General features: G+C 44.0%; 1 long non-coding RNA gene across 1 annotated transcript in view; it reads right to left on the bottom strand.

Annotated features, from left to right (window-relative positions):
* The window catches only part of LOC142761082 (uncharacterized), a 96,817-nt gene extending 72,324 nt beyond the window's left edge, over positions 1–24,493 (bottom strand). The window contains exons 1-2 of the long non-coding RNA XR_012883498.1: positions 24,257–24,493; positions 12,183–12,233 (exon numbers count right to left, since the gene is read on the bottom strand). This is a non-coding gene — a long non-coding RNA (uncharacterized LOC142761082). The remainder of the gene's footprint in view (positions 1–12,182; positions 12,234–24,256) is intronic.
* Positions 24,494–26,006: the final 1,513 nt, after the last annotated feature.

Below are 26,006 nucleotides of genomic sequence, written 5' to 3' on the forward strand. Positions count from 1 at the left end.
GAGCTATCTACAGGGGGGCTGTATCTGGAGCTATCTACAGGGGGCTGTATCTGGAACTATCTACAGGGGGCTGTGTATGGAGCTATCTACAGGGGGGCTGTGTGTGGCACTATGTACAGGGGGGCTGTATCTGGAGCTATCTAAAGGGGGGGCTGTATCTGGAGCTATCTACAGGGGGCTGTATCTGGAGCTATCTACAGGGGGGCTGTATCTGGAGCTATCTACAGGGGGGCTGTATCTGGAACTATCTACAGGGCGGCTGTGTCTGGCGCTATGTACAGGGGGGCTGTGTCTGGCGCTATGTACAGGGGGGCTGTATCTGGAGCAATCTACAGGGTGCTGTATCTGGAGCTATCTAAAGGGGGGCTGTATCTGGAGCTATCTAAAGGAGGCTGTATCTGGAGCTATCTATAGGGGGCTGTATCTGGAACTATCTACAGGGCGGCTGTGTCTGGCGCTATGTACAGGGGGGCTGTGTGTGGAGCAATCTACAGGGGGCTGTGTGTGGCGCTATGTACAGGGGGCTGTATCTGGCGCTATGTACAGGGCGGCTGTATCTGGACCTATCTACAGGGGGGCTGTATCTGGTGCTATCTACAGGGGCTGTGTCTGTGGAGCTATATACTGGGGGGCTGTGTGTGGAGCTATATACAGGGGGACTGTGTGTGGAGCGATCTACAGGTGGGACTGTATCTGGAGCTATCTACAGGGGGCTGTATCTGGAGCTATCTACAGGGGGGCTGTGTGTGACACTATCTACAGGGGGGCTGTGTGTGGAGCAATCTACAGGGGGGCTCTGGTGGATGATTTTCCATTGACCGGTAGCAGAGTTACACAACTGGAAGAAAAAAAATCCCCATCATGTAACTCTGCTACCTGTCAATTGAAAAGTCATCCACCACAGGGTCTCCCTCTTGACTTTCATTGTTCTCAGCCTTTTGTCCTGCAGCTGCCGCTGTGATGAGCAAATGTTATACCCAAGATAGGAAAAGTAACACAAAGACGACATAACCGGATCCATAATATCTGTGATATCCAAACAGTCTAGAGATCCGCAGTGAGAATGCGCGTGCGTTATTTGCAGAAGGATCTGGCCGCAATTTGATATGTTGATGCCGGATATTGGGCGTGGTTAGGGGGCATGGCTTAAAATGTCCCTCTTTTCCGAATTCAAAAGTTGGGAGGTATGCAATATGGTCTGTATTAAAGATATTCCAATAAAAACTGTAATTCCATCCTCATGTGCTGACACAATCATTGCATTATCACAATTCTATTACATGCTTATCATTTTACTTTACTGTTCTAAAAATTATATAGCAATGGCATCAACTATCGAGTTAATACTTCAATACACGTAGTAAATTGTACACACATTACAGGCTTGTGCACTGTTCCAATGTGTTACCAGCAGATAACATCCCCACATTTTACACCTAAGGTTAAATGTTTCAGAAGTCACTACATGCAGGCTTCAACTTGCTTTTCTACCTTATCCGTCAGCGCACAGTGCTAAATTCCAAATCCTGGATAACAATTACTTTGGGATCTGTGAGTACAACGCAAATAGCTTGCTTCATGGAGCTTACCATCTTATAGGAATGTATATGTGGGCCTCAACACTGCATTATAAATACTGCTTTTTAAGCACTATGCGACATAAGATGAGACTAATGGAGTTCATCTGGTTAATAAAAAATGACAGGAATGTATCTAAGAACTCAACAGTCTGCAGACTAGATAAATAAATAAATAAATAAATAAATAAAGATATCACTAAATCAGCACTTTGGAAAAAGGTTTTATAAGGCCCAGTTCACACTGGTTTTTTTTACAAGTTTTTTGACGCGGAAAGCGAGTCGGAAAATGCGCCAAAAAACACCTCAAAATGCCTCCCATTGATTTCAATGGGAGGCGAACGCGTTTTTTTGGTAAAAAACGCTCGCGGGAAAAAAGAACTGACATGCCCCATCTTCGGGTGTTTACGCCTCTGACCTCCCATTGACATCAATGGGAGGCAGAGAAAGCGTATTTCGCGCGTTTTTGCCCATGGCGCTGAATGGGCGCGAGCGAAAAACTGTGAAAAAGCACAGTGAAAAACGTGGCAAACGGCATACAGGCAGATCAAAATCTGCCCCAAAATTCCAAACTGAATTTTGAGGCAGAATTTTCTGCCTGCAAAAAACTCTGTGTGAACTCTAAGGCTGGGTTCACATGACCTATTTTCAGGCGTAATGGAGGCGTTTTACGCCAAGAATTACGCCTGAAAAGATGGCTCCAATACGTCGGCAAACATCTGCCCATTACTTTCAATGGGTTTGCCGATGTACTGTGCCGACGACCTGTCATTTTACGCGTCGCTGTCAAAAGACGACGCGTAAAATTACAGCCTCATCAAAAGAAGTGCAGGACACTTCTTGGGACGTTTTTGGAGCCGTTTTCTCATAGACTCTATTGAAAACAGTAATATACCTATATGGAGAACACCAAGAGGAGCCCTAAAGTGCTTATTATGAACATGCATTTTGCTTAATGTATAATATCTATAGGGACCTGGGCACAACAACCCATAATGAACATGGTGGTAACGGTGAGACCCGCTGATTTGTAGCAAAACCTAAAAATTGGAGTCTGACACACCACAAATAAAACAATGTACATTTATTGAATCAGTTTAAAATTACAGAACATATTAAAAGCAGAGATGATTACCACAGTGTGGAAAGACAACCAGATTGTACAAAAAATATGAATATATAAATGTATAAATGACGCTGTGTCAGCAGAGCAAGTTACAGTTACAGCACATTGCATTTGTACAACATAATTGCATCACAGCACGAACAAGTAAGAGAAACCACACTCAGTCCTCCATATATGGACTATGTTGAAAGCCAATTCAAATGGCCCAAATATGAGTAAACATATGGTAGTTTAGCAGCTCAGTAGCTATTGTAAATAATAATGTATACACCATGTATGAACTCTGCACGATGCATACAGGAGCTTGCAAGCAACACAGAATAAATTCGGCAAAAGAGTATATATACCATATATGAGAGGACTGTTTAAGTACCCAAAGAGTGGCTCTTACCCATCACGAAGGTCACCGTATCTGGTGTCAGCACCCGATTCTATTGAAAACAGCTCCAAAAACGGCCAAAAAAACGCTGCGAAAACAGCACGAAAAACGCGAGTTGCTCAAAAAACTTCTGAAAATCAGGTGCTGTTTTCCCTTCTCCGTATTTTCAGACGTTTTTGGCTTAGCGTGTGAACATACCCTAAAGGCTGGTTATTCCTCCTGTCTCTATATTAAGATTTTCAGCTCGGGAAGAACTGTGTTAGGGTATGTTCACACGCTTAACAAAAAAGGGCTGTAAAATACGGAGCTGTTTTCAAGGGAAAACAGCCTCTGAATTTCAGCTGTTTTTTAAGCATCAAGCGTTTTTTGATGCGTTTTTTTACGGCTGTTTTCGGAGCTGTGTTACTATTGAGACAATGAAAAACGGCTCCAAAAATGTCTCAAGAAGTGACATGCCCTTCTTTTTTATGGGGCGTTCTTTTACGCGCCGTTTAAAAAAACGGCGCATAAAAAAAAGGCCCCGTGGGAACGGAAAGCCATTTTTCCCATTGAAATCAATGGGCAGATGTTGGAGGCGTTCAGCCTACGTATTTTCAGCCGTTTTTCGGTGCGTTTACGGCCTGAAAAACTACTGTAAATAGGTCGTGTGAACATACCCTCAAAGGCTATGTACACCTTTGAAATTTTTTTTTTTATTTTTTTTTATGTATCAGTGTGATTGGTGCAACTTCCTGAATACATTTTATTAAAAATTATTTTTACTTTTTGAGATACAGCCTATTTGTATTCTGTACACAGAGCAGCTGTATCGTTCGATAAGACCTGAATCTGTCAGGTCAGCCCTGACGGGAACAGTGAATGCGGGTCCTGCGTGGATCCACCAGTAATCGATCACATCTAAGTTATGAACTTAGATGTGATCGATAGCAGCTCGATCCTGCGTGCCAGTGACAATGAACTCGTCAGTCCCGCGGACCTGACAGATACCGGATTCAGCGCAAGATACAGCTGCTCTGTACACAGGATACAAAGCAGCTGTATCTCAAAAAGTAAAAATAATTTGTTAATAAAATTCATTTAGGAAGTTATACCAATCGCACTGAGGGACAATTTTATATATAAAGAAAATATTTCAAAGGTATACATAGCCTTTAGGGCCAGGCTACACTGGGCGATTATCGGTATCATGTGTTTATTTCAAATGATAGTAACAAAAATTGGCCAGTGTATCTCTCACGACACTAGGAATCAATGATGGTCCCTGCTGAGCCGTCCCTATGATTGTAATGATGGGAATGTCCATCACATACTCAGAATGATTTTATAAAAACTGTCCTGTATAAACAGGTCTTTCTATATACCCTGGGCTCTTTTACCATGATCACATTGTTTAACATATATACACATTAATAAAGTTTGCTATTTGTATGTTGTGTCTTGGGTTTCATTAAAATAATTATTGTCTTTAAGGGTTTTCCATTTATATGTAATATGTTATTCACCCAAGGCAGAGAAGTCACCGTGACCCGAGTACATATGTGAGTATTTAGTGGGAAATGCTATCTAGTTTATTTGCACTTGCAGTTTTATTATTCTTTTCATGTAACAGTTTTGTGTCAAGCAGCTTTATTATCCTAATTCTGTGCATTTAAAGGGGTATTCCAACCTTAAACAGTTATGACATCACCCAACCCCCATCCTGTCTAATGTGGCATCCAAGCATAGAGTGAATGGGAAGGCGGGACAGTGTTCAGGTGACCCCCTACTCTGGAGATACCAGAGCTGGGTACCCGTATCTATCCAACATGTATGGGATATCCCGTGGATATGCCATATATGTGTACGGTAGAGATAAACCCTTTAAATCTGTACCATATCTGATAGGTCAACTATTAACTATGGGTATTTAAAAGATGACTTTAAAAAGTATCTGTCACCTCTCATGACATGTCTACTTTAGTAAATACTTGTATTCTCCATGAAATAACAATTCTAGAACATCATTTCTTAGAACTCTGCATAGAGCCATCCATCTGTTGTTCATCCTAGAAACTTATGAAAATAAAGACAACTAGGTGTTAGCATTCACCTTGTCAAAGGGGTGTCTCTCTACACATTCTCATTCTGTCACTACTGATTGGACAGTGTTAGACTGTTTAACACCCAGTTGTTAATGTATTCAGAATTTTCTAGGAGGTATAACAGAGGAATGGTACAACGCAGATTTCTAAGTAAAGACGCTCCAAAATTGTTATTTCATGGGGAATACAATACTAAAACAGAAATGTCAGAAGAGGTGGCAGGTCCTCTTTAAGGGCTATTCTGGTTTCAGCAAATAAAGCTTAATAATTTTATAGAACATTTTTCAAAATACTTTCGGTTTCAATTCGACATAATTTTTAAGATCCCTGCTTGCAGTCCATCAATAAGAACCTTCTGTAAAGGATCTTCCAGGCACAGCTTCGGGGTTAACTCCCAGAACTAATCAGTCAGCACCTGAGAATACATCCCTGAGACTGACTCCTGCTTCCACCATTCAGGCTGGCAGGCTTAGGAGTGGGAGAGCCTATCGTAACCTGGCCAGACTCAGCTAGCTCCCGCCCTCGGTCTATTTAAGCCTGCACTTCCTGTCCCTCGGTGCTTGTGATTCTTTCCTTGTGGATTCCTGGCCCAGCTACAGCTCCTGCTATTTTTGATCCAGCTCCATACAGACCCTGGCTTACCGACTACTCTTCTGCTTTTCGTTTTGTACCTCGCACACTCCTGGCTTGACTCGGCTCGTTCACCACTCTGGTTGCTCACGGTGTTGCCGTGGGCAACGGCCCCTTTTCCTTGCTTGTGTTCCTTTGTATGTTTGTCGTGTTTGTCGTGCACTTACTGAGCGCAGGGACCGCCGCCCAGTTGTACCCCGTCGCCTAGGGCGGGTCGTTGCAAGTAGGCAGGGACAGAGTGGCGGGTAGATTAGGGCTCACTTGTCCGTCTCCCTACCCCCTGCCATTACATAATCACAAGCCCATACCTAGTCTACCCCTGGTCCCTGACACCACTATGGATCCCCGTGAGACCCTGGCTCAGCAAATGCAGGATCTCTCCCTACAGGTCCAGGCCCTGGCTCAGAGGGTCAACCAGCCTGATGCTACCCTGGTAGTTCCCCTCACCGCACCTCTTGAACCCCACCTCAAGTTGCCTGACCGGTTCTCAGGGGACCGGAGGGCTTTTCTCTCCTTTCGGGAGAGTTGTAGGCTTTACTTTCGTTTAAAGCCTCATTCCTCAGGTTCTGAGAGCCAGCGGGTGGGTATAATTATGTCCCGACTCCAGGAAGGGCCCCAAGAGTGGGCCTTCTCCTTGGCTCCTGACGCCCCTGAACTTTCCTCCGTTGATTGTTTCTTTTCTGCTCTCGGACTTATTTATGACGAGACTGACAGGACTGCCTTTGCCGAGAGTCAGCTGGTGACCTTAAGTCAGGGTAAGAGACCTGTTGAGGAGTATTGCTCTGACTTTCGGAAGTGGTGCGTAGCTTCTCGGTGGAATGACCCTGCCTTAAGGTGCCAGTTTAGGTTGGGTCTGTCGAATGCTCTGAAGGACCTGCTAGTTAGCTATCCCTCTTCTGACTCCCTAGATCAGGTTATGGCTTTAGCGGTACGACTTGACCGACGTGTCAGGGAACGACAACGTGAACGTTTATGTGTTTTCTCCTCCGACTCCCCCATGATGCCTCCCGAAGCTCCGTTGCTTCGTTCCTCCCCGAAAGATTCAGAGATACCTATGCAACTCGGGGCCTCCGTGTCCCCCCAACAACGTAGAGAATTCCGCAGGAATAATGGTCTCTGCTTCTACTGTGGGGACGACAAGCATCAAGTGAACAACTGTCCTAAGCGTAAGATTGCAGCCAGAGAACTTCCGCGTCTAAGTGATCATCGGGGAGGTCACTTGGGCGCACAGGTATTTCCCGTAAATATGAAACGTACTAAGATCTTGCTTCCCTTTCAGGTCTCTTTTAGTGGTAGGTCTGCTACCGGCAGTGCCTTCGTGGATTCAGGGTCCTCTACTAATATCATGTCTGTGGAATTTGCTATGTCCCTTGCTATGCCTCTGATTGATTTGCCTAAACCTGTCCCGGTAGTGGGTATCGACTCCACTCCTCTTGCTAATGGTTATTTTACACAGCATACCCCTGTTTTTGAACTCCTTGTTGGCTCCATGCATTTGGAGCAATGCTCTGTACTGTTGATGCAGGGATTATCGTACGATTTGGTTCTAGGTCTTCCCTGGTTGCAGTTGCATAATCCTACGTTTGACTGGAATACTGGGGAGCTAACCAAATGGGGTAATGAATGTTGTACGTCATGTTTTTCTGTTAATTCTATTTCTCCCCCTAAGGAGGCGAATACGCTACCCGAGTTTGTTCAGGACTTCGCTGATGTTTTCTCTAGGGAGGCCTCCGAAGTGTTACCTCCTCATAGAGAATACGATTGCGCTATCGAATTGGTACCAGGAGCTAAGCTTCCTAAGGGTAGGATATTTAATCTTTCTTGTCCCGAACGTGAAGCTATGAGAGTGTATATCCAGGAATCCCTGGCCAAGGGTTACATTCGTCCCTCTTCTTCTCCGGTAGGTGCTGGCTTCTTCTTCGTGGGGAAGAAGGATGGTGGTCTTAGGCCATGCATTGACTACCGTAGCCTGAATAAGGTCACGGTAAGGAACCAGTATCCCCTTCCTTTGATTCCTGATCTCTTTAATCAGGTTCAGGGGGCCCAATGGTTTTCTAAATTGGATCTACGGGGGGCGTATAACCTCATTCGCATCAAAGAGGGGGATGAGTGGAAGACTGCGTTTAACACGCCCGAAGGCCATTTCGAATACCTCGTCATGCCCTTTGGGTTGTGTAATGCCCCTGCGGTCTTCCAGAATTTCATAAATGAGATTTTGAGAAATTACCTGGGGATTTTTCTGGTAGTGTACCTTGATGACATACTGGTGTTTTCCAAAGACTGGTCCTCCCACATTGAGCATGTCAGGAAGGTGCTCCAGGTCCTTCGGGAAAATAAACTGTTTGCCAAAACTGAAAAATGTGTGTTTGGGGTACAGGAGATTCCATTTTTGGGTCAAATCCTCACTCCTCATGAATTCCGCATGGACCCCGCCAAGGTTCAGGCTGTGGCGGAATGGGTCCAACCTGCCTCCCTGAAGGCGTTACAGTGTTTTTTGGGGTTCGCTAATTATTACAGGAGATTTATTGCTAACTTCTCGGTCATCGCTAAGCCCCTTACGGACCTCACTCGCAAAGGTGCTGATCTCCTCCACTGGCCTCCTGAGGCTGTCCAGGCTTTTGAGGTCCTTAAGAAGTGCTTTGTCTCGGCCCCGGTGCTGGTTCAGCCCAACCAAATGGAGCCATTTATCGTTGAAGTTGACGCATCTGAGGTGGGAGTGGGGGCTGTCTTGTCCCAGGGTACCAGGTCCCTCACCCATCTCCGCCCCTGTGCCTACTTCTCCAGGAAGTTTTCGCCAACTGAAAGTAACTATGATATTGGCAACCGCGAACTCTTAGCCATTAAATGGGCATTTGAAGAGTGGCGCCACTTCCTGGAGGGGGCTAGGCACCAGGTAACGGTCCTTACCGACCACAAGAATCTGGTTTTCCTAGAATCTGCCCGGAGGCTAAACCCGAGACAAGCTCGATGGGCGTTATTTTTTACCAGATTCAATTTTTTGGTTACCTATAGGGCTGGGTCTAAAAATATTAAGGCTGATGCACTGTCGCGTAGCTTCATGGCCAGCCCTCCTTCGGAGGAAGATCCTGCTTGTATTTTGCCTCCAGGTATAATCATTTCCTCGATCGATTCTGATTTAGTCTCTGATATTGCTGCTGATCAAGGTGCAGCTCCCGGGAACCTTCCTGAGAACAAGCTGTTTGTTCCCCTGCAATTCCGGCTAAGGGTACTTAGGGAAAATCATGACTCTGCACTATCTGGTCATCCAGGCATCCTGGGTACCAAACACCTCATTACCAGAAATTATTGGTGGCCTGGGTTGCCTAAAGACGTTAAGGCCTACATCGCCGCTTGTGAGGTTTGTGCTAGGTCCAAGACTCCCAGGTCCCGACCAGCGGGCTTACTGCGTTCGTTGCCCATTCCCCAGAGACCTTGGACACATATCTCCATGGATTTTATCACCGATTTGCCTCCATCCCAAGGCAAGTCGGTGGTGTGGGTTGTGGTGGACCGCTTCAGTAAGATGTGCCACTTTGTGCCCCTCAAGAAACTACCCAACGCCAAAACGTTGGCTGCCTTGTTTGTCAAACACATCCTGCGTCTCCATGGGGTCCCGGTCAATATTGTTTCGGACAGAGGGGTACAATTTGTTTCATTGTTTTGGAGAGCCTTCTGTATGAAGTTGGGGATTGATCTGTCCTTCTCCTCTGCCTTCCATCCTGAAACCAATGGCCAAACGGAGAGGACTAATCAATCTCTAGAACAATACTTAAGGTGTTTTGTCTCTGACTGTCAATTTGATTGGGTCTCTTTCATTCCCCTCGCCGAATTTTCCCTTAATAACCGGGTCAGTAACTCGTCAGGGGTCTCTCCTTTTTTTTGTAATTTTGGGTTTAATCCACGGTTCTCCTCCGTTTCACCTGGTAGTTCCAACAATCCCGAGGTAGAGGTCGTTCATCGGGAACTGTGCACAGTCTGGGCCCAGGTTCAGAAAAACCTAGAGGTGTCCCAGAGCGTACAAAAAACTCAGGCTGATAAAAAACGTTCTGCTAACCCCCTGTTTATGGTCGGGGATCTGGTGTGGTTGTCGTCTAGGAACTTGCGTCTCAAGGTTCCGTCCAAGAAGTTTGCTCCCCGGTTTATTGGGCCGTATAAGGTCATTGAGGTCCTCAATCCTGTCTCCTTCTGGCTGGAGTTACCCCCGTCTTTTCGGATACACGACGTGTTTCATGCCTCCGTCCCCAAACGCTGCTCCCCGTCCTTGGCTCCCTCGAGGAGACCTCCTGTTCCCATCCTCACCCCGGAGGGGGTGGAATTCGAGGTGGCCAGGATTGTGGACAGCAAGATGGTCCAAGGCTCCCTACAGTACCTGGTCCATTGGAGAGGATACGGGCCCGAGGAGAGGACTTGGGTACCCGCCCGGGATGTTCACGCTGGGGTATTGGTCAGGAGGTTCCACCTGCGTTTCCCCAGTAAGCCAGGTCCACTTAGAAAGGGTCCGGTGGCCCCTCATAACAGGGGGGGTACTGTAAAGGATCTGCCAGGCACAGCTTCGGGGTTAACTCCCAGAACTAATCAGTCAGCACCTGAGAATACATCCCTGAGACTGACTCCGGCTTCCACCATTCAGGCTGGCAGGCTTAGGAGTGGGAGAGCCTATCGTAACCTGGCCAGACTCAGCTAGCTCCCGCCCTCGGTCTATTTAAGCCTGCACTTCCTGTCCCTCGGTGCTTGTGATTCTTTCCTTGTGGATTCCTGGCCCAGCTACAGCTCCTGCTATTTTTGATCCAGCTCCATACAGACCCTGGCTTACCGACTACTCTTCTGCTTTTCGTTTTGTTCCTCGCACACTCCTGGCTTGACTCGGCTCGTTCACCACTCTGGTTGCTCACGGTGTTGCCGTGGGCAACGGCCCCTTTTCCTTGCTTGTGTTCCTTTGTATGTTTGTCGTGCACTTACTGAGCGCAGGGACCGCCGCCCAGTTGTACCCCGTCGCCTAGGGCGGGTCGTTGCAAGTAGGCAGGGACAGAGTGGCGGGTAGATTAGGGCTCACTTGTCCGTCTCCCTACCCCCTGCCATTACACCTTCATTTCCTATTTCCATTTGACCACAATCTATCCTGAACATATGATGATCACACCGGTGCACGACTTGTTACAATACAGTTTTCAGAGCTGTATCTTGTAACGAGCCATACACCTGTGTGGATGACCAGGGTAGATTGTATCCTTTATAAGTAAACAATGAAGGGTCCCACTGAATGACAGCAAGCAAAGATCTTTAAATCCATGAGTAATTGACATAGTAAGAATTTTGGGAAATGGTGTGACCTTTTATTGTGTGACCTTTGATTATAAAATGAATACCCCTTTAACTTGCTAATGGAGTGCAGTTGAAGGACAAGCAGCACAATAAATCACAAGACAAATCTTAAACACTAAAACTTTGTAACAGGCAAAATGCTTTATAACAGATTATTATGCTGATCTAGTTAATTTTCCGGTACATGGTTCAACTTGCCTCACAGCCATAAATAGAAACTGAGCCAAGCAATAGGATATACTGAAAATAAACACAGATATGGGATTCCTAAGGACATTAGCGGAAGGCGTAGATTTGCCTTTGAACATCATTTTCCAGTTTATATATAGATATGATCTGCATAAAAAGGTTAGGGAGTTTACATGTATTTAGCTTTACTAATTTTTTACTGCTTCTGAGTTATAGCATGTCGTATGCTGGGGCTACAGCGGGACAAATATTGTGTGACTTGTATCAGATGTAGCAATGATTGACTCTTAATGCGTTAAATATATTGTGGCAAGAAACTATAACTTGACATTTTCAATGGCATTTAATGGCTTTTGTTGCGTGATATTCCGCTACAGCAAGTTATCAGAGTCAAGATAAACTTGGCTACATCTGTACATCTGTAATGCTACAGCTGCAAATGAGTGACAAAGAATTATTGGCACTAATATTTACGATAGACTGCTGCAAGCAACTGCATATTGCATACTACTACGACATAATGCAAAGTCCTGCACCTTTTACTAGTCTAGACAAAGCTCTTGCAACAAAAAATAACATAAAATTGATTAACAATCGCACATGATCCATTTGATCAGAGTTCAACAAGTGTTTATGAGCGCTCAGGAGAGGAGACAGACGGGATGGGGATTGAACCGTCTGTGTTTTACACAGATGGATTTCGCTGTGAACAGGACAGAGCAGCCTCCAATGTTTGTGAGTAAAAAAAAAACGATACAAAATATGTATTAAAAAGTTTTTAAACCTAAGTGTACATTGCTATAAAAAAAAGTCTACAGGATTATCCATTTGGAATCCACAATGAATCTCTGAAACAAATCTGAAGTGTCTGAACATACCTTTTTATGTTTCTTATTATTTTTTTAAACGCTCCATTAACTTCAGGGGTGCTGTACATATAAAATACAGAGAGGTTTAAATAGAAAACATGAATAAATGATAAAAACAAGTACAATAAACATGAGCTTAGTGAGTAATAAACTAGTACAAAAGGAGAGGGGGTCCGGCCCTGGAGTTCTTATTCTTTACAGAGAGAGAGGTGAGGGTAGGAGCTGCTTATATAATTGTGTAGTAAGGGAAGGGTTATTGAAGGTTGTAAGCTTTTCTGTAGAGTTGGGTTTTCAGGTTGCTTTTGAAGGTTTGGATGGTGGGAGGGAGTCTGATGTGTTGGAGTAGTAAGTCTCAGAGTAGGGGATGGAAAGGAGAATCGACTTTCAAGGATTCCATAGATTATGTGTGTTGAGTTATCAGGATATTACAGCAGAGATGCATGAACGGGAGAGGTTGTGGATAGCCTTGTACGTCATTTTCAGTATTATAAAATGTATTCGCTAGGCAATAGGTAGCCAGTGAAGGTACTGGCAGAGAGGAAAGTCAAGAAAGCAACGAAGGCAGAAGTTAATAACCCGGGTAGCAGAATTAAGGATGGATTGGAGGGTTGCAATAGTGTTAGAAGGTATTAGGCAGGATATGATGAAGGCAGTTTTTGGAAGTGGGAGGAGAAGCAGTAGAAGAAAGCTGATGACTCTCTGGAACTCCGGATAGCGCAGAGGTACCATCAGGGCCAGAGTGGTAAATTTAAGTGGCATCAGCGTAACCTAGCATACCCTTGTTGAACTGTGCTGCATGCATGACCATTTTCTTATACATCTACCCTTATTATCGACATACTGTAAACTCTATGCCACTCTGCATGTTAAAATGTGATAGCAAAATTTGAAAACAAAGTATAACAAAAATTCCAGTAAATGCAGTCCTTCTGGTAACATTGAAATAATATTATTCTGCTTTATTTAATGCAAGTGCAATCATAGAAATTTGATAACACTGTCATATTAACAAGAGTATATGACAAATGACTTTTTTTTACATTTTATCATATATAAATACATGTTTATTTTGATTTGACAATTTGTATTTTTTTATAATAATTTTTATTGTTCAAGAATAAATATTACTGTATTACAGATATACATATAATAAAAAAATTTCCTCATAGGTATCCTATACCCTACCTCCCTATTCCGGCCTGGGATATAAATAGAAACAGTAAAACGTACTTGCTATATAGATACTTAGATTGTAAAGATACCTAGCCCCAAAGCGTTGGGTATTTTTTTACTTGCGTACGACTATAATGTATCTTCGCAATTACTATTGTGGATTCTAATTGTAATAACCATTCCTTGATTGTAGGTATTTTTTCTGATATCTAAAATCTGACTATTAAGAGTTTAGCAATGAATAGAGTTTTAATCAGCCCCTTTTACTTCTCTTTTGATAACTGCACTTCTAAATCATCTCCAAGTAACACTAATCGGGGCGTGAAATCAATTTTAAACTGAAATTGCTTAGGAACTATTGACAACGATTTGATTTGACAAGTTAAATAACCTACATCGAATGCTATGTGAAATTGTAATCTACCACACTTAACATCGCATACATAGAAAACATGGGGCCACATACATATTATGGTGCCGGGTTTTGCCACCTGGTGTCTATCTTGCCCTTCATGACCTTTCCATGACTGTTAGACCAATTCCCCAATGCAGATTCTCTAGAGAAGGTACAACTTGCATAGATTCTTGCCATCCAGAAGCAAAATGGATGGTACCATCCCAGGCTAGGCCTTATAGCAGCTTTATTGTCTGCCTCTATGGTATGAACGCCCTTGGTGCTAGAAGATGACAATGACTAATTTTACAGGAGTCATAGAGTTTGCACTCCACCGTCCTAAAAAAGTCTTTAGGTATGTGAAGCTCCTAGAAACCATAGGTTTCCGTTTGGATCACCATTGATTTCAATGGTGATGAATCCGGTGCAAATGGTTTCTGTTTGTCTCAGTTGTGCAAGGATTCCATCGTTCTAATGGAAGCAATACCGTAGTCGACTGCGCTATTAATTCCGTCAAAACGGCGGGACCCTTGCACAACTGAGACAAACAGAAACAATTTGCACCGGATCCGTCACCATTGAATCAACCTATGGTTTCTGTTTGTTTCAGTCAGGGTTCCGTTCTGATGGAAAGCTCAGACGGAACGCCTGATCGGAGCCCTGGCGCAGATGTGAACGAAGCCTTAAATGGAAATACTATGTGCATACATAATGCACACAGAGAGTCTACGAATGCAGATAATACCATTCAGACTGAAGAAAGGAGACATCCCATCTAGCAGGCCATTATTTTTAGGATAGTGGGACTCAAAGTAATCCAGACAAGGAAATTGTAGTGGTTTGGTTTTATCTTCAAATAAATGTCTTTTTTTTTGGTTTTTTTAAATCAACCTCGTATTAGGAGTCTTCTAAAAGCACATTATGAAAGTGCTACGATGACAAACAATATTCACCCTACCTCTACATTGTACTTAAACCACAAAGATAAAATAAAAGGGTAACTGCACACAAGAACTAAGTGTATCCATTATTCCTTCTGTATATGCTAGTAGTTTAGAAATGCCACTGTGCTGCGTGGGCACAGAGCAGTGCCCAATTAGCATCCTCTTAATTATAACATATGAATTTTTATTTTTGTAAATGCAACTCCTTGGAACAATGCTTTTACATCTATTAGGAAATGGGTTCCTTTCCCATTTCTGGTTAAAAAGCAAGAAATACAATAGCTTGCTGTTTAGTCAGCTAAAAATATATAGTACAACCAAAATTGCAGCTAGGAAACTTAAGATTGTATTTCATCGATCGGTCACATGCATTATGTTATTATGCTTCAATTAAAAGTCTAACTGGACCCAGCAGAACCCTAACAGTGACAATAGTCACTATAATACGGCTGACTTCCCCTGTAACTGGGACTGCCGTGCAATAAAATACTCTCCACAAAAAATGCTCACCCCGCCTATCATTGTCATAAAGCTAGTCCTGACTCAATTACCCTTAAATAGACATATAAGAGATCAAAATTTACGATAGAGAATGACAATTACAAATAAAAAGCCTATTTTATGGTAACACTATATTATTACCAGAAAAAATAAGCTAAAAGGTAAAAAAGCCTAAAAATGCTTAAACCTTGCAAAAATCACGTTGCTAGCCCAACAAATAAAAAGTTACAGCCGTTTAACTAACGCGTGCTAAAGATGGCTAAACGATGCCTGGCTAAACGATGTGGCACATAAAAATCGCCTATCCTTTGTTGCATCATTCACTACAGATTTCCGAACAGCCTCTTGAAGGGACATCAGCACAAAAATGATGTGTCGGGAGCTTCATGAAATGGGTTTCCATTGTCGAATAGCTTCACATAAGTCTAAGATACCATGCCCAATGCCAAGCTTTAGATGGAGTGGTGTAAGCATGTCGTCAGTGGACTCTTGAGCATTGATAACATGTTTTCTGGAGTGATGAACCATGTTTTACTACTGGCAGTCTGATGGACGTATCTGAGTTTGGCAGGTGCTAGGAGAACGCTACCTTGAGAAATGCATAGTGCCTACTGTAAAATAATTGTTTTTAAGGCTTTGGGCTAGGCCCCTTATTTCCAGTGAGGGGTAATATTAATGATATAGCATACAAAGAAATTTGAAACAATTGTATACTTCTAACTTTGTGGCAACAGTTTTGGAAGGGCCCTTACCTGTCAATTATGACTGTGCCCCTGTGCACAAAGTGGGGTCCATAAAGCCAGGGTTTGACGAGTTTGAAGAACCTGGAGTGGCCTGCACAGAACTTCACCTTTGGGATGATTTTGAACCCTCATTGTGAGCCAGGCCCAATGGTCTATTGGCTGGATGAGCACAGATTCCCGCCGAGAAATTCCAAAATCTTGTAGAAAGCCTTCCCAGAAAAGGTGAAGGTTGTTATAGCCGCAAAAGAGGGCTATAATGGTTTTTGTATCAGATATCTAACAAGCTCTTAGGTGTGATGGTCAGATGTCCACATACTTTTAGCCATATAGTGCATCAGTGCTCATATTGCTCATATTTGTTTGAGGTTACATCTTATTTTTTGGTGCTTTGGCTCCAAACAGATGGTTTTCTGATTCAGTTTTGTACTGTTAGACTAAAAAAATAACATAATGAGGCATATTCATCCAATCAAATCCTTAGCAGAGGGTCATTCTTACTTCTTACAACACTATTGATAAATATGCCCCATTGTGTTTCAAAAGTCTGCACTTACACCTATTCATTTGGCCAGTAAAATGTATCTAGTGTGTTCAACATGACTACTATGGTTCTAGACACGGAAAGCAATATAGTAAAATTCCTTTAATCTGGCATCAATGCAACCTCATAGGTCACGGACTATCTGGTATTTTAAAATATTGGACAGTCACATAAAAGTATATAAAACTTGCGTGTAAGGGTAGAGAACCTTCAGTAAGACAGCCCAAAATAAAATGGTAACAGAATAACAGCTCCTATAACTTTTCAGTCAAGGGCATTTCTTAGCTGGTTCTCTGTCCTCAGTCTTTTGCTTCTAGTCTTGTGAAACTCTACAATATATTTCAGTTCTGTGCTGGAAACAAATGCCAGGTTATCACTTTCTGGATTATCAGATACAAATAGCCTACAGTATAACAGAGTACCAGTTTTTTTTTAACATATAAATATTATGTGAATCGACTATCATGAAGACTGCCTGTTTCCGCATTTCTGAGTCCCACCCGTAAATTCCATAAATCTACTAACATTCACATAATAAAATGTCAGGATGTTAAACATTATTAAACTATATCTTATGAGTATAGATCCTTTACATTGAAGCTTTTCTATACAAACCATAAATTAAGGATTCTATATATATATCACAGGTGTCATCTAGACACTATATTTCCTGTAAACTAAAGGCAATCATTCCCAGATAAGGGACATTTTCACACATGTCCAGAATGTAACACACATAGTCCCCTAATAAATCACACTGTCAATGCAGCAAATACTGTAGGTGATGGTTTTACTGATATTATACAGTGTGGCAGTTGGCTTATATTCAACAAGAAGACAAAAGCAATGTGTTAAAAACCCGAATACTACTTTGCAGCATCAACCCTTCTGCAAAGAAATTCCATCTCTCTCTCTCTCTCTCTCTCTCTCTCTCTCTCTCTAAAAGGAATAATTAATTTGGAGACACTAGATTAGAAATCTAAATCCTAATGTAATCCTAATATAATCCCTAAATGTGAACAAAAGGAAAAATTACTTATAATAATCCCAATATATAATATAAATGCCTAAATTACCCAAACTGAATGAGGAGCACCAAGAATGGAAGACTTTTTTTCATGGCTATCTATTGTTCACTATTGTACACCATTTTAGTTGAGCTATTTAACCTAAACCCAAAGCAACAAAAAGTCGACAATGAAAACAAACTAAGGCCCTGTTCACACTGAGTTTTTTGACGAGTTTTTTGCGGCAGAAACCACACCAAAAAACTCCTCAAAAACCGCCCGAAAATGCCTCCCATTGATTTCAATGGGAGGCAGACGAGTTTTTTTTCCACGAGTAAAAAAAACTCGTCGTGGTAAAAAGAAGCAACATGACCCATCTTGAGGCGGTTTCCTCCTCCAAAACCCCATTTCAATGAGTCAGAAAGAGGAAAAAAAACCCTCGACGAGTGTTTTGACGAGTTTTTGTCAAACCACTGTGCAAAAACCTACTGGAGCAGCTTTTGCAGGAGGAATTTTCCTCCTGCAAAAAACTCCGTGTGAACACAGCCTAAGGGTTTGTTCACATTTCCATCCCCCATTATATTTTCAGAAACATGGGAATGGATGCAAAAAGAAAGCAGAAGGATTAAGATAAATTAAGCTCTGTTAACACTAGAATCACTGGCTTCTAGTAGTTTTGACAACAAGAAATACACTGCGGGCTGTGCTATTTTTCCATCAAAAATATTAGATAAGCCAATGGGACACAGGGTAGGGGCTCTGAAAGCAAATTTGTTACAGAGCCTTATTCTCCATGCTTATTTTTTCTAAAGTGTTACTTAGCTTACCAAATCAGGGCTTATGCTACTATATTAGGTCACTAAAAATACAGCAATTCCCAAAAATATTTTTATATGTCCACAGCATCATTGGCCTGCCCAAATATTGGATTGTTTTTGTTCATAAGTATATTATGAAATTGCTACCCATGCAATTCCATAAATTACAATAGTTAACCTATGTGTTAGGGATCTGCCAGGTACTTCATCTAGCTATACTCCTGGGATTAATCAATCCACACCTGAGGCCAGACCTGTTCGACTGACACCATCTCCCACCAACCAGGGTGGCAGGCTCAGGAGTGGGAGAGCCTATCGCGGCCTGGTCTCTCGGAGTTAGCTCCGCCCCCTGCCCTTTATTACCTGCCCTGTGCTCTCCCTCAGTGCTTGTAATTCTTTTGGATTCCTGGCCCCACTGCTGCTTGCTCCAGCCTGCTTCTGCCGTGCTTCTGCCTTGCTGCAGTTCTGCTTGACCTGCTTTGCTTGCCCTGGCTTGCTTCTGTCTCCGTGCCCGCTCGGGTGTACTCACTTCGTCCTGGTCCTGACTGTATTTCCGCCTAAAGCCCCACTCCTCAGGTTCCGAAAACCAGCGGGTGGGTATCATCATATCCCGACTCCAGGAAGGGCCCCAAGAGTGGGCCTTCTCCTTGGCTCCTGACGCCCCTGAACTTTCCTCTGTTGATCGTTTTTTCTCTGCCCTCGGACTCATTTACGACGAGACTGACAGGACTGCTTTAGCCGAGAGTCAGCTGGTGACCTTACGTCAGGGTAGGAGACCGGTTGAGGAATACTGTTCTGATTTTAGGAAGTGGTGCGTAGCTTCTCAGTGGAACGATCCGGCCCTAAGGTGCCAGTTTAGGTTAGGATTATCTGACGCCCTGAAGGATCTGCTGGTTAGCTACCCCTCGCCTGACTCCCTTGACCAGGTTATGGCCCTAGCAGTACGACTTGACCGACGTCTCAGGGAACGTCAACTAGAACGCTTCAGTGTGCTCCCCTCTGACTTTTCTGCGATTCCCCCCGAGGTCCCGTCTCCTCGCCCCTCCACGGAGGACTCGGAGGTACCTATGCAACTCGGGGCCTCCATGTCCCCTCGACAACGTAGGGAGTTTCGCAGAATGAATGGTCTCTGCTTCTACTGTGGGGACGACAAGCATCTACTGAACACCTGTCCCAGGCGCAAGAATAAGAAGCCGGAAAACTTGCGCGCCTAAGTGATCATCGGGGAGGTCACTTGGGCGCACAGGTAGTTCCCGTTAATGTGAAACGCAATAAAATTTTGCTTCCCTTTCAGGTCTCGTTTGCTGGCCGGTCTGCCACGGGCAGTGCTTTCGTGGATTCTGGCTCATCTGCTAATATCATGTCTGTGGAATTTGCTATGTCTCTAAAGATGCCTTGTATTGATTTACCTTATCCTATCCCTGTAGTAGGAATCGACTCAACCCCCCTTGCTAATGGTTATTTTACTCAGCATACTCCTGTTTTTGAACTCCTGGTTGGCTCCATGCATTTGGAGCAGTGCTCTGTACTGGTGATGCAGGGATTATCGTCTGATCTGGTTTTAGGCCTTCCCTGGTTGCAGTTGCATAATCCCACATTTGATTGGAATACTGGGGATCTCACCAAATGGGGTAATGAATGTCTTATGTCATGTCTTTCTGTTAACTCTATTTCTCCCCGGGAGGAGGTAAACACGCTTCCTGAGTTTGTTCAGGACTTCGCCGATGTGTTTTCTAAGGAGGCCTCCGAGGTGTTGCCCCCCCATAGAGATTACGATTGCGCTATCGATTTGGTGCCTGGTGCCAAGCTTCCTAAGGGTAGGATATTTAATCTTTCATGTCCTGAACGTGAAGCGATGAGGGTGTATATCCAAGAATGCCTGGCCAAGGGTTTCATTCGCCCCTCGACTTCTCCTGTAGGTGCTGGCTTCTTCTTCGTGGGGAAGAAGGATTGTGGTCTTAGGCCGTGCATTGATTATCGTAACCTGAATAAGGTCACCGTAAGGAACCAGTACCCACTTCCTTTGATTCCGGATCTTTTTAATCAGGTTCAGGGAGCCCAATGCTTTTCTAAGTTCGATCTACGGGGGGCATATAACCTTATCCGCATCAAAGAGGGGGATGAGTGGAAAACTGTGTTCAACACACCCGAGGGTCATTTCGAATACCTGGTCATGCCCTTTGGGTTGTGTAATGCCCCTGCTGTCTTCCAGAATTTTATTAATGAAATCCTGAGAGAGTACCTGGGTAATTTTCTTGTTGTGTACCTTGATGACATACTGGTGTTTTCCAAGGACTGGTCCTCCCACGTGGAGCATGTCAGGAAGGTGCTCCAGGTCCTTCGGGAGAATAATCTGTTTGCTAAGACTGAAAAATGTGTCTTTGGGGTACAGGAGATACCATTTTTAGGGCAAATCCTCACTCCTCATGAATTCCGCATGGACCCTGCCAAGGTTCAAGCTGTGGCGGAATGGGTCCAACCTGCCTCCCTTAAGGCGTTACAGTGTTTTTTAGGGTTCGCCAACTATTACAGGAGATTTATTGCCAACTTCTCGGTCGTCGCTAAGCCTCTTACGGACCTTACCCGCAAGGGTGCCGATGTCCTCCATTGGCCCCCTGAGGCCGTCCAGGCCTTTGAGACTCTTAAGAAGTGCTTTATCTCGGCCCCCGTGCTGATTCAGCCCAACCAAGAGGAGCCATTTATTGTGGAGGTTGACGCTTCCGAGGTGGGAGTGGGGGCCGTCTTGTCCCAGGGTACCAGCTCCCTCACCCATCTCCGCCCCTGTGCTTACTTCTCTAGGAAGTTTTCGCCCACGGAGAGTAACTATGATATTGGCAACCGCGAACTTCTAGCCATTAAATGGGCTTTTGAGGAGTGGCGGCACTTCCTGGAGGGGGCCAGACACCAGGTAACGGTCCTTACGGATCACAAGAATCTGGTTTTCCTAGAATCGGCCCGGAGGCTTAATCCTAGACAAGCTCGGTGGGCACTATTCTTTACCAGATTTAATTTCTTGGTTACCTATAGGGCTGGGTCCAAGAATATTAAGGCTGACGCTCTGTCACGTAGTTTCATGGCCAATCCTCCTTCCGAGAAGGATCCCGCTTGTATTTTACCCCCTGGTATAATCGTCTCTGCCACGGATTCTGATTTAGCTTCTGATATCGCGGCTGATCAGGGTGCAGCTCCCGGGAACGTCCCTGGGGACAAACTGTTTGTTCCCCTGCAATACCGGCTGAGGGTACTGAGGGAAAACCATGACTCCGCTCTATCTGGTCATCCTGGCATCTTGGGCACCAAACACCTCATTACCAGAAACTATTGGTGGCCTGGGTTGCCTAAAGATGTTAGGGCTTACGTCGCCGCTTGTGAGGTTTGCGCTAGGTCCAAAACCCCTAGGTCCCGACCTGCGGGCCTACTACGTTCCTTGCCCATTCCCCAGAGACCTTGGACCCATAACTCCATGGATTTTATCACCGATTTGCCTCCATCTCAGGGCAAGTCGGTGGTGTGGGTGGTAGTCGACCGCTTCAGCAAGATGTGCCACTTTGTGCCCCTTAAGAAGCTACCTAACGCCAAGACGTTAGCTTCTTTGTTTGTGAAACACATCCTGCGTCTCCATGGGGCCCCAGTCAATATCGTTTCTGACAGAGGGGTACAATTTGTTTCCTTATTTTGGAGAGCTTTTTGTAAAAAGTTGGAGATTGATCTGTCCTTCTCCTCCGCCTTCCATCCCGAAACTAATGGCCAAACGGAAAGGACCAACCAATCCCTGGAACAATATTTAAGGTGTTTCATCTCTGACTGTCAATTCGATTGGGTCTCATTCCTTCCCCTTGCTGAATTTTCCCTGAATAACCGGGTCAGTAACTCGTCAGGGGTCTCCCCGTTTTTCTGTAATTTCGGGTTTAACCCAAGGTTCTCCTCCGTCTCCCCTGGTTGTTCCAATAATCCTGAGGTAGAGGAGGTTCATCGGGAACTGTGCACTGTCTGGGCCCAGGTTCAGAAGAACCTAGAGGCGTCCCAGAGCGCACAAAAGATTCAGGCGGATAGTAGACGTTCTGCTAACCCCCGGTTTGTCGTCGGGGATTTGGTCTGGTTGTCGTCCAGGAACTTGCGCCTTAAGGTCCCGTCCAGGAATTTTGCTCCCCGATTTATTGGACCTTATAAGATCATTGAAGTCCTCAACCCTGTATCCTTCCGTCTGGAGCTCCCCCATCCTTTCGCATACATGACGTCTTCCATGCCTCCCTCCTTAAACGCTGCTCCCCGTCCTGGTCCCCCTCGAGGATACCTCCTGTTCCCGTTCTCACCCCTGAGGGGGTGGAATTCGAGGTGGCCAAGATTATGGACAGTAGGATGGTCCAGGGCTCCCTCCAGTACCTGGTCCATTGGAGAGGATACGGGCCGGAGGAGAGGACTTGGGTACCTGCCCGTGATGTTCACGCTGGGGTATTGATCAGGAGGTTCCACCTCCTCTTCCCCACTAAACCGGGTCCCCTTAGTAAGGGTCCGGTGGCCCCTCATAAAAGGGGGAGTACTGTTAGGGATCTGCCAGGTACTTCATCTAGCTATACTCCTGGGATTAATCAATCCACACCTGAGGCCAGATCTGTTCGACTGACACCATCTCCCACCAACCAGGGTGGCAGGCTCAGGAGTGGGAGAGCCTATCGCGGCCTGGTCTCTCGGAGTTAGCTCCGCCCCCTGCCCTTTATTACCTGCCCTGTGCTCTCCCTCAGTGCTTGTAATTCTTTTGGATTCCTGGCCCCACTGCTGCTTGCTCCAGCCTGCTTCTGCCGTGCTTCTGCCTTGCTGCAGTTCTGCTTGACCTGCTTTGCTTGCCCTGGCTTGCTTCTGTCTCCGTGCCCGCTCGGGTGTACTCACTTCGTCCTGGTCCTGACTGTTCGTTCGCCGCCCCGTTTCCTCGTGGCGTTCCGTGGCTACTGCCCCTTCCCTTGCGTGTTCCCTGTTTGTCTTCCTGTGCACTTAGCCAGCGTAGGGACCGCCGCCCAGTTGTACCTCGTCGCCTAGGGCGGGTCGTTGCAAGTAGGCAGGGACAGGGCGGTGGGTAGATTAGGGCTCACTTTCCCTTCACCTCCTTCCTGCCATTACACTATGTTTGAAGGATAAACCAATACTTGAAGAATGGAAGGAAAACAAGACTCTAAAAATAGAAGTGTAATAGAAAACTTATATAACTTCTCAGTTTCATAGTAATTTTTGTTTGCAACTCTTCAACTTTGTTACAGTTTTGTAGCACAACTAGACGGTTATCTTTTTATACACTCTCAGTTTTTACTCTATGTTTTTTGATCAAAAATATTTCAAGGGTCAAAATTAATTAAAAGAAAAATCCTGGCAATATTCTAATTTTTCATTAAATCTGAATTACAATTTAAGAGTAATAAGGCCACATTTTTTAATTTATGATGTTATTTATAGCTGGTAATAACCCAGTACCATACAAAGTCTTTAAAAATACATACTTTATTTCATACTTTGAGCAAACCAATTAAAAAATGTCAAATTTAAAGACCAGTAAAAGGTTTCATTTCAAAACAGGGACTTGATTATTTCAAACCTAAAAAAAAAGCAGCATGTATTTAAAATATATCAAATCACTCTTCTTTCTATGACATAAATACATACTCCAGCATAAGACCTAGTAAATTTGAAAATTTTGTATGGAAGCATCATTGATGGTAAAATAAGAATGTAAAACATGAAATGATCCTTTAATGTTAGCATTAATCATTAGGTATTGAAATCTAAGGGAAAATAATAGTGTTAAATACTCAGCATATATAGTCATATGAGTTACAAGGCTTAAAGGGGTTTTCCAATACTTTATTTTTTTTTTTAAATCAATGCAATGTTCCTCTATTAATATATTAGTGCACTCTGTCTAGCTTTTTCTTGATAATAAATGGTTTTAGTAACATTACTCCCTATTGTTTACCTGGAGAGGTTTGTTTTGCTCAGTAAGTTCATTCCTCTTCTCTTCCTGTGTTTCTCCTCCCTGCATGCACTGCTCTAGTCCCAGCATGCAATGTGCATGCAGCAGTGCACTTGCTCCGCCTACTACACCCAGCTCTACTAACTTCTGCAATCTCAGTCTTCATTTTGGTGCTCTCATTCTATTACTGCTAGCACAAGCTGAAATCACTGGATATCTGCGTTTTTAAACAACACTGACCCTATATGATGATACGTAAAGTTTGGTCTTTATAATTATAAGTTTTCTAAATGTATATTAACTGTTTATACAGTCTTAGTTTTAAATACTGTATTTTATATATATATATATATATATATATATATATATATATATATAAAATAAAAAAAATTGAATTCTAACATGTGAATTGGGATAAAAGGAGCAATACCTGTGGATCGCCGCTGCATCCTGTGTCGGAGATTCACAGTGAGCAAGAAAAAACTAAAGGGAAGCAGCGCTCCTAACTAGCCATCGATGAAAAATAATTCCCCTTCATGTAACTCTGCTACCTGTCAACTGAAAAGTCATCCACCACAGGGAAAAATGTTAGTCCATCATGTCTGATTCCCAGGTGTTTCTTTGCGGTAATCCTCTATGTGTGGAAACATTTTTCACTCTGGCAGCTGATTTTTCCATTGACAGGTAGCAGAGTTACACAACAGGAAAACAAATTCCCCATCATGTAACTCTGCTACCTGTGAACTGAAAAGTCATCGGCTGTTTGAAGGGGGTGCACCGCTCGTATAAGCGCTGCTTCCCCTTACTTCATCACACTGTGAATCGCTAACTAGTTCGTATAGAAGCGAAGTATTGCCTAATTATTTTTTTTGGGCTTCCAGTTCAGTTCTGAAGTGGCTTTGAGGGGCCTATATATTAGACACCCCTATGAAACACGACATTTTAGAAACTAGACCCCTCAAAGTATTCACAACAGCATTTAGAAAGTTTATGCACAAAATGTTTTACCAGAGAAACGCAACTCAATACTTATTGTCCAGATTCTGCAGTAGAAATATCCCACATGTGGCCCTCGGGCGGTAATGGACTGAAGCACCGGCCTCAGAAGCAAAGGAGCACCTAGTGGATTTTGAGGCCGCCTTTTTATTAGGCACCATGTCCGGTTTGAATAGGTCTTGTGGTACCAAAATAGTGGAAACCCCCAAAAGGTGATCCCATTTTGGAAACTAGACCACTTGAGGAATACATTGTAGTTTTCTTGGGGTGCATGCAGCTTTTTGATCAGTTTTTATTCTATTTTTAAGTGGCGCGGTGACTAAAAAACAGCAATTCTATTGTTTTTTAATTCTATTTTTGTTACAGCGTTCACCGTGCGCTATAAATGACATATTCACTTTATTCTATGGGGCGATACGATTAGGGCTCATTTACACGAGCGTATTATACGTTTTTGCAACGCGCGTCGCAGGGACCTATGTTACTCTATGGGGCCGTGCAGACAGGTACGTGATTTTCACGCAGCGTATGTCCGCTGCGTGAAACGCACGACGTCCTATATTTGTGCGCTGTTCGCGCATCACGCACCCATTGAAGTCAATGGGTGTGTGAAAACCACGCATGTCGCACGGAAGCAATTCCGTGGGACGCGCGTGATTCACGCAACAGCACTGTAAAGGATGAATGAAAACAGAAAAGCACCACGTTCTTTTCTGTTTACAAACATCCAAACGGAGTGTCATAATGATGGCGGCTG

This window comes from Rhinoderma darwinii, chromosome 4, assembly GCF_050947455.1.
Source record: "Rhinoderma darwinii isolate aRhiDar2 chromosome 4, aRhiDar2.hap1, whole genome shotgun sequence".
NCBI lineage: Eukaryota > Metazoa > Chordata > Amphibia > Anura > Rhinodermatidae > Rhinoderma > Rhinoderma darwinii.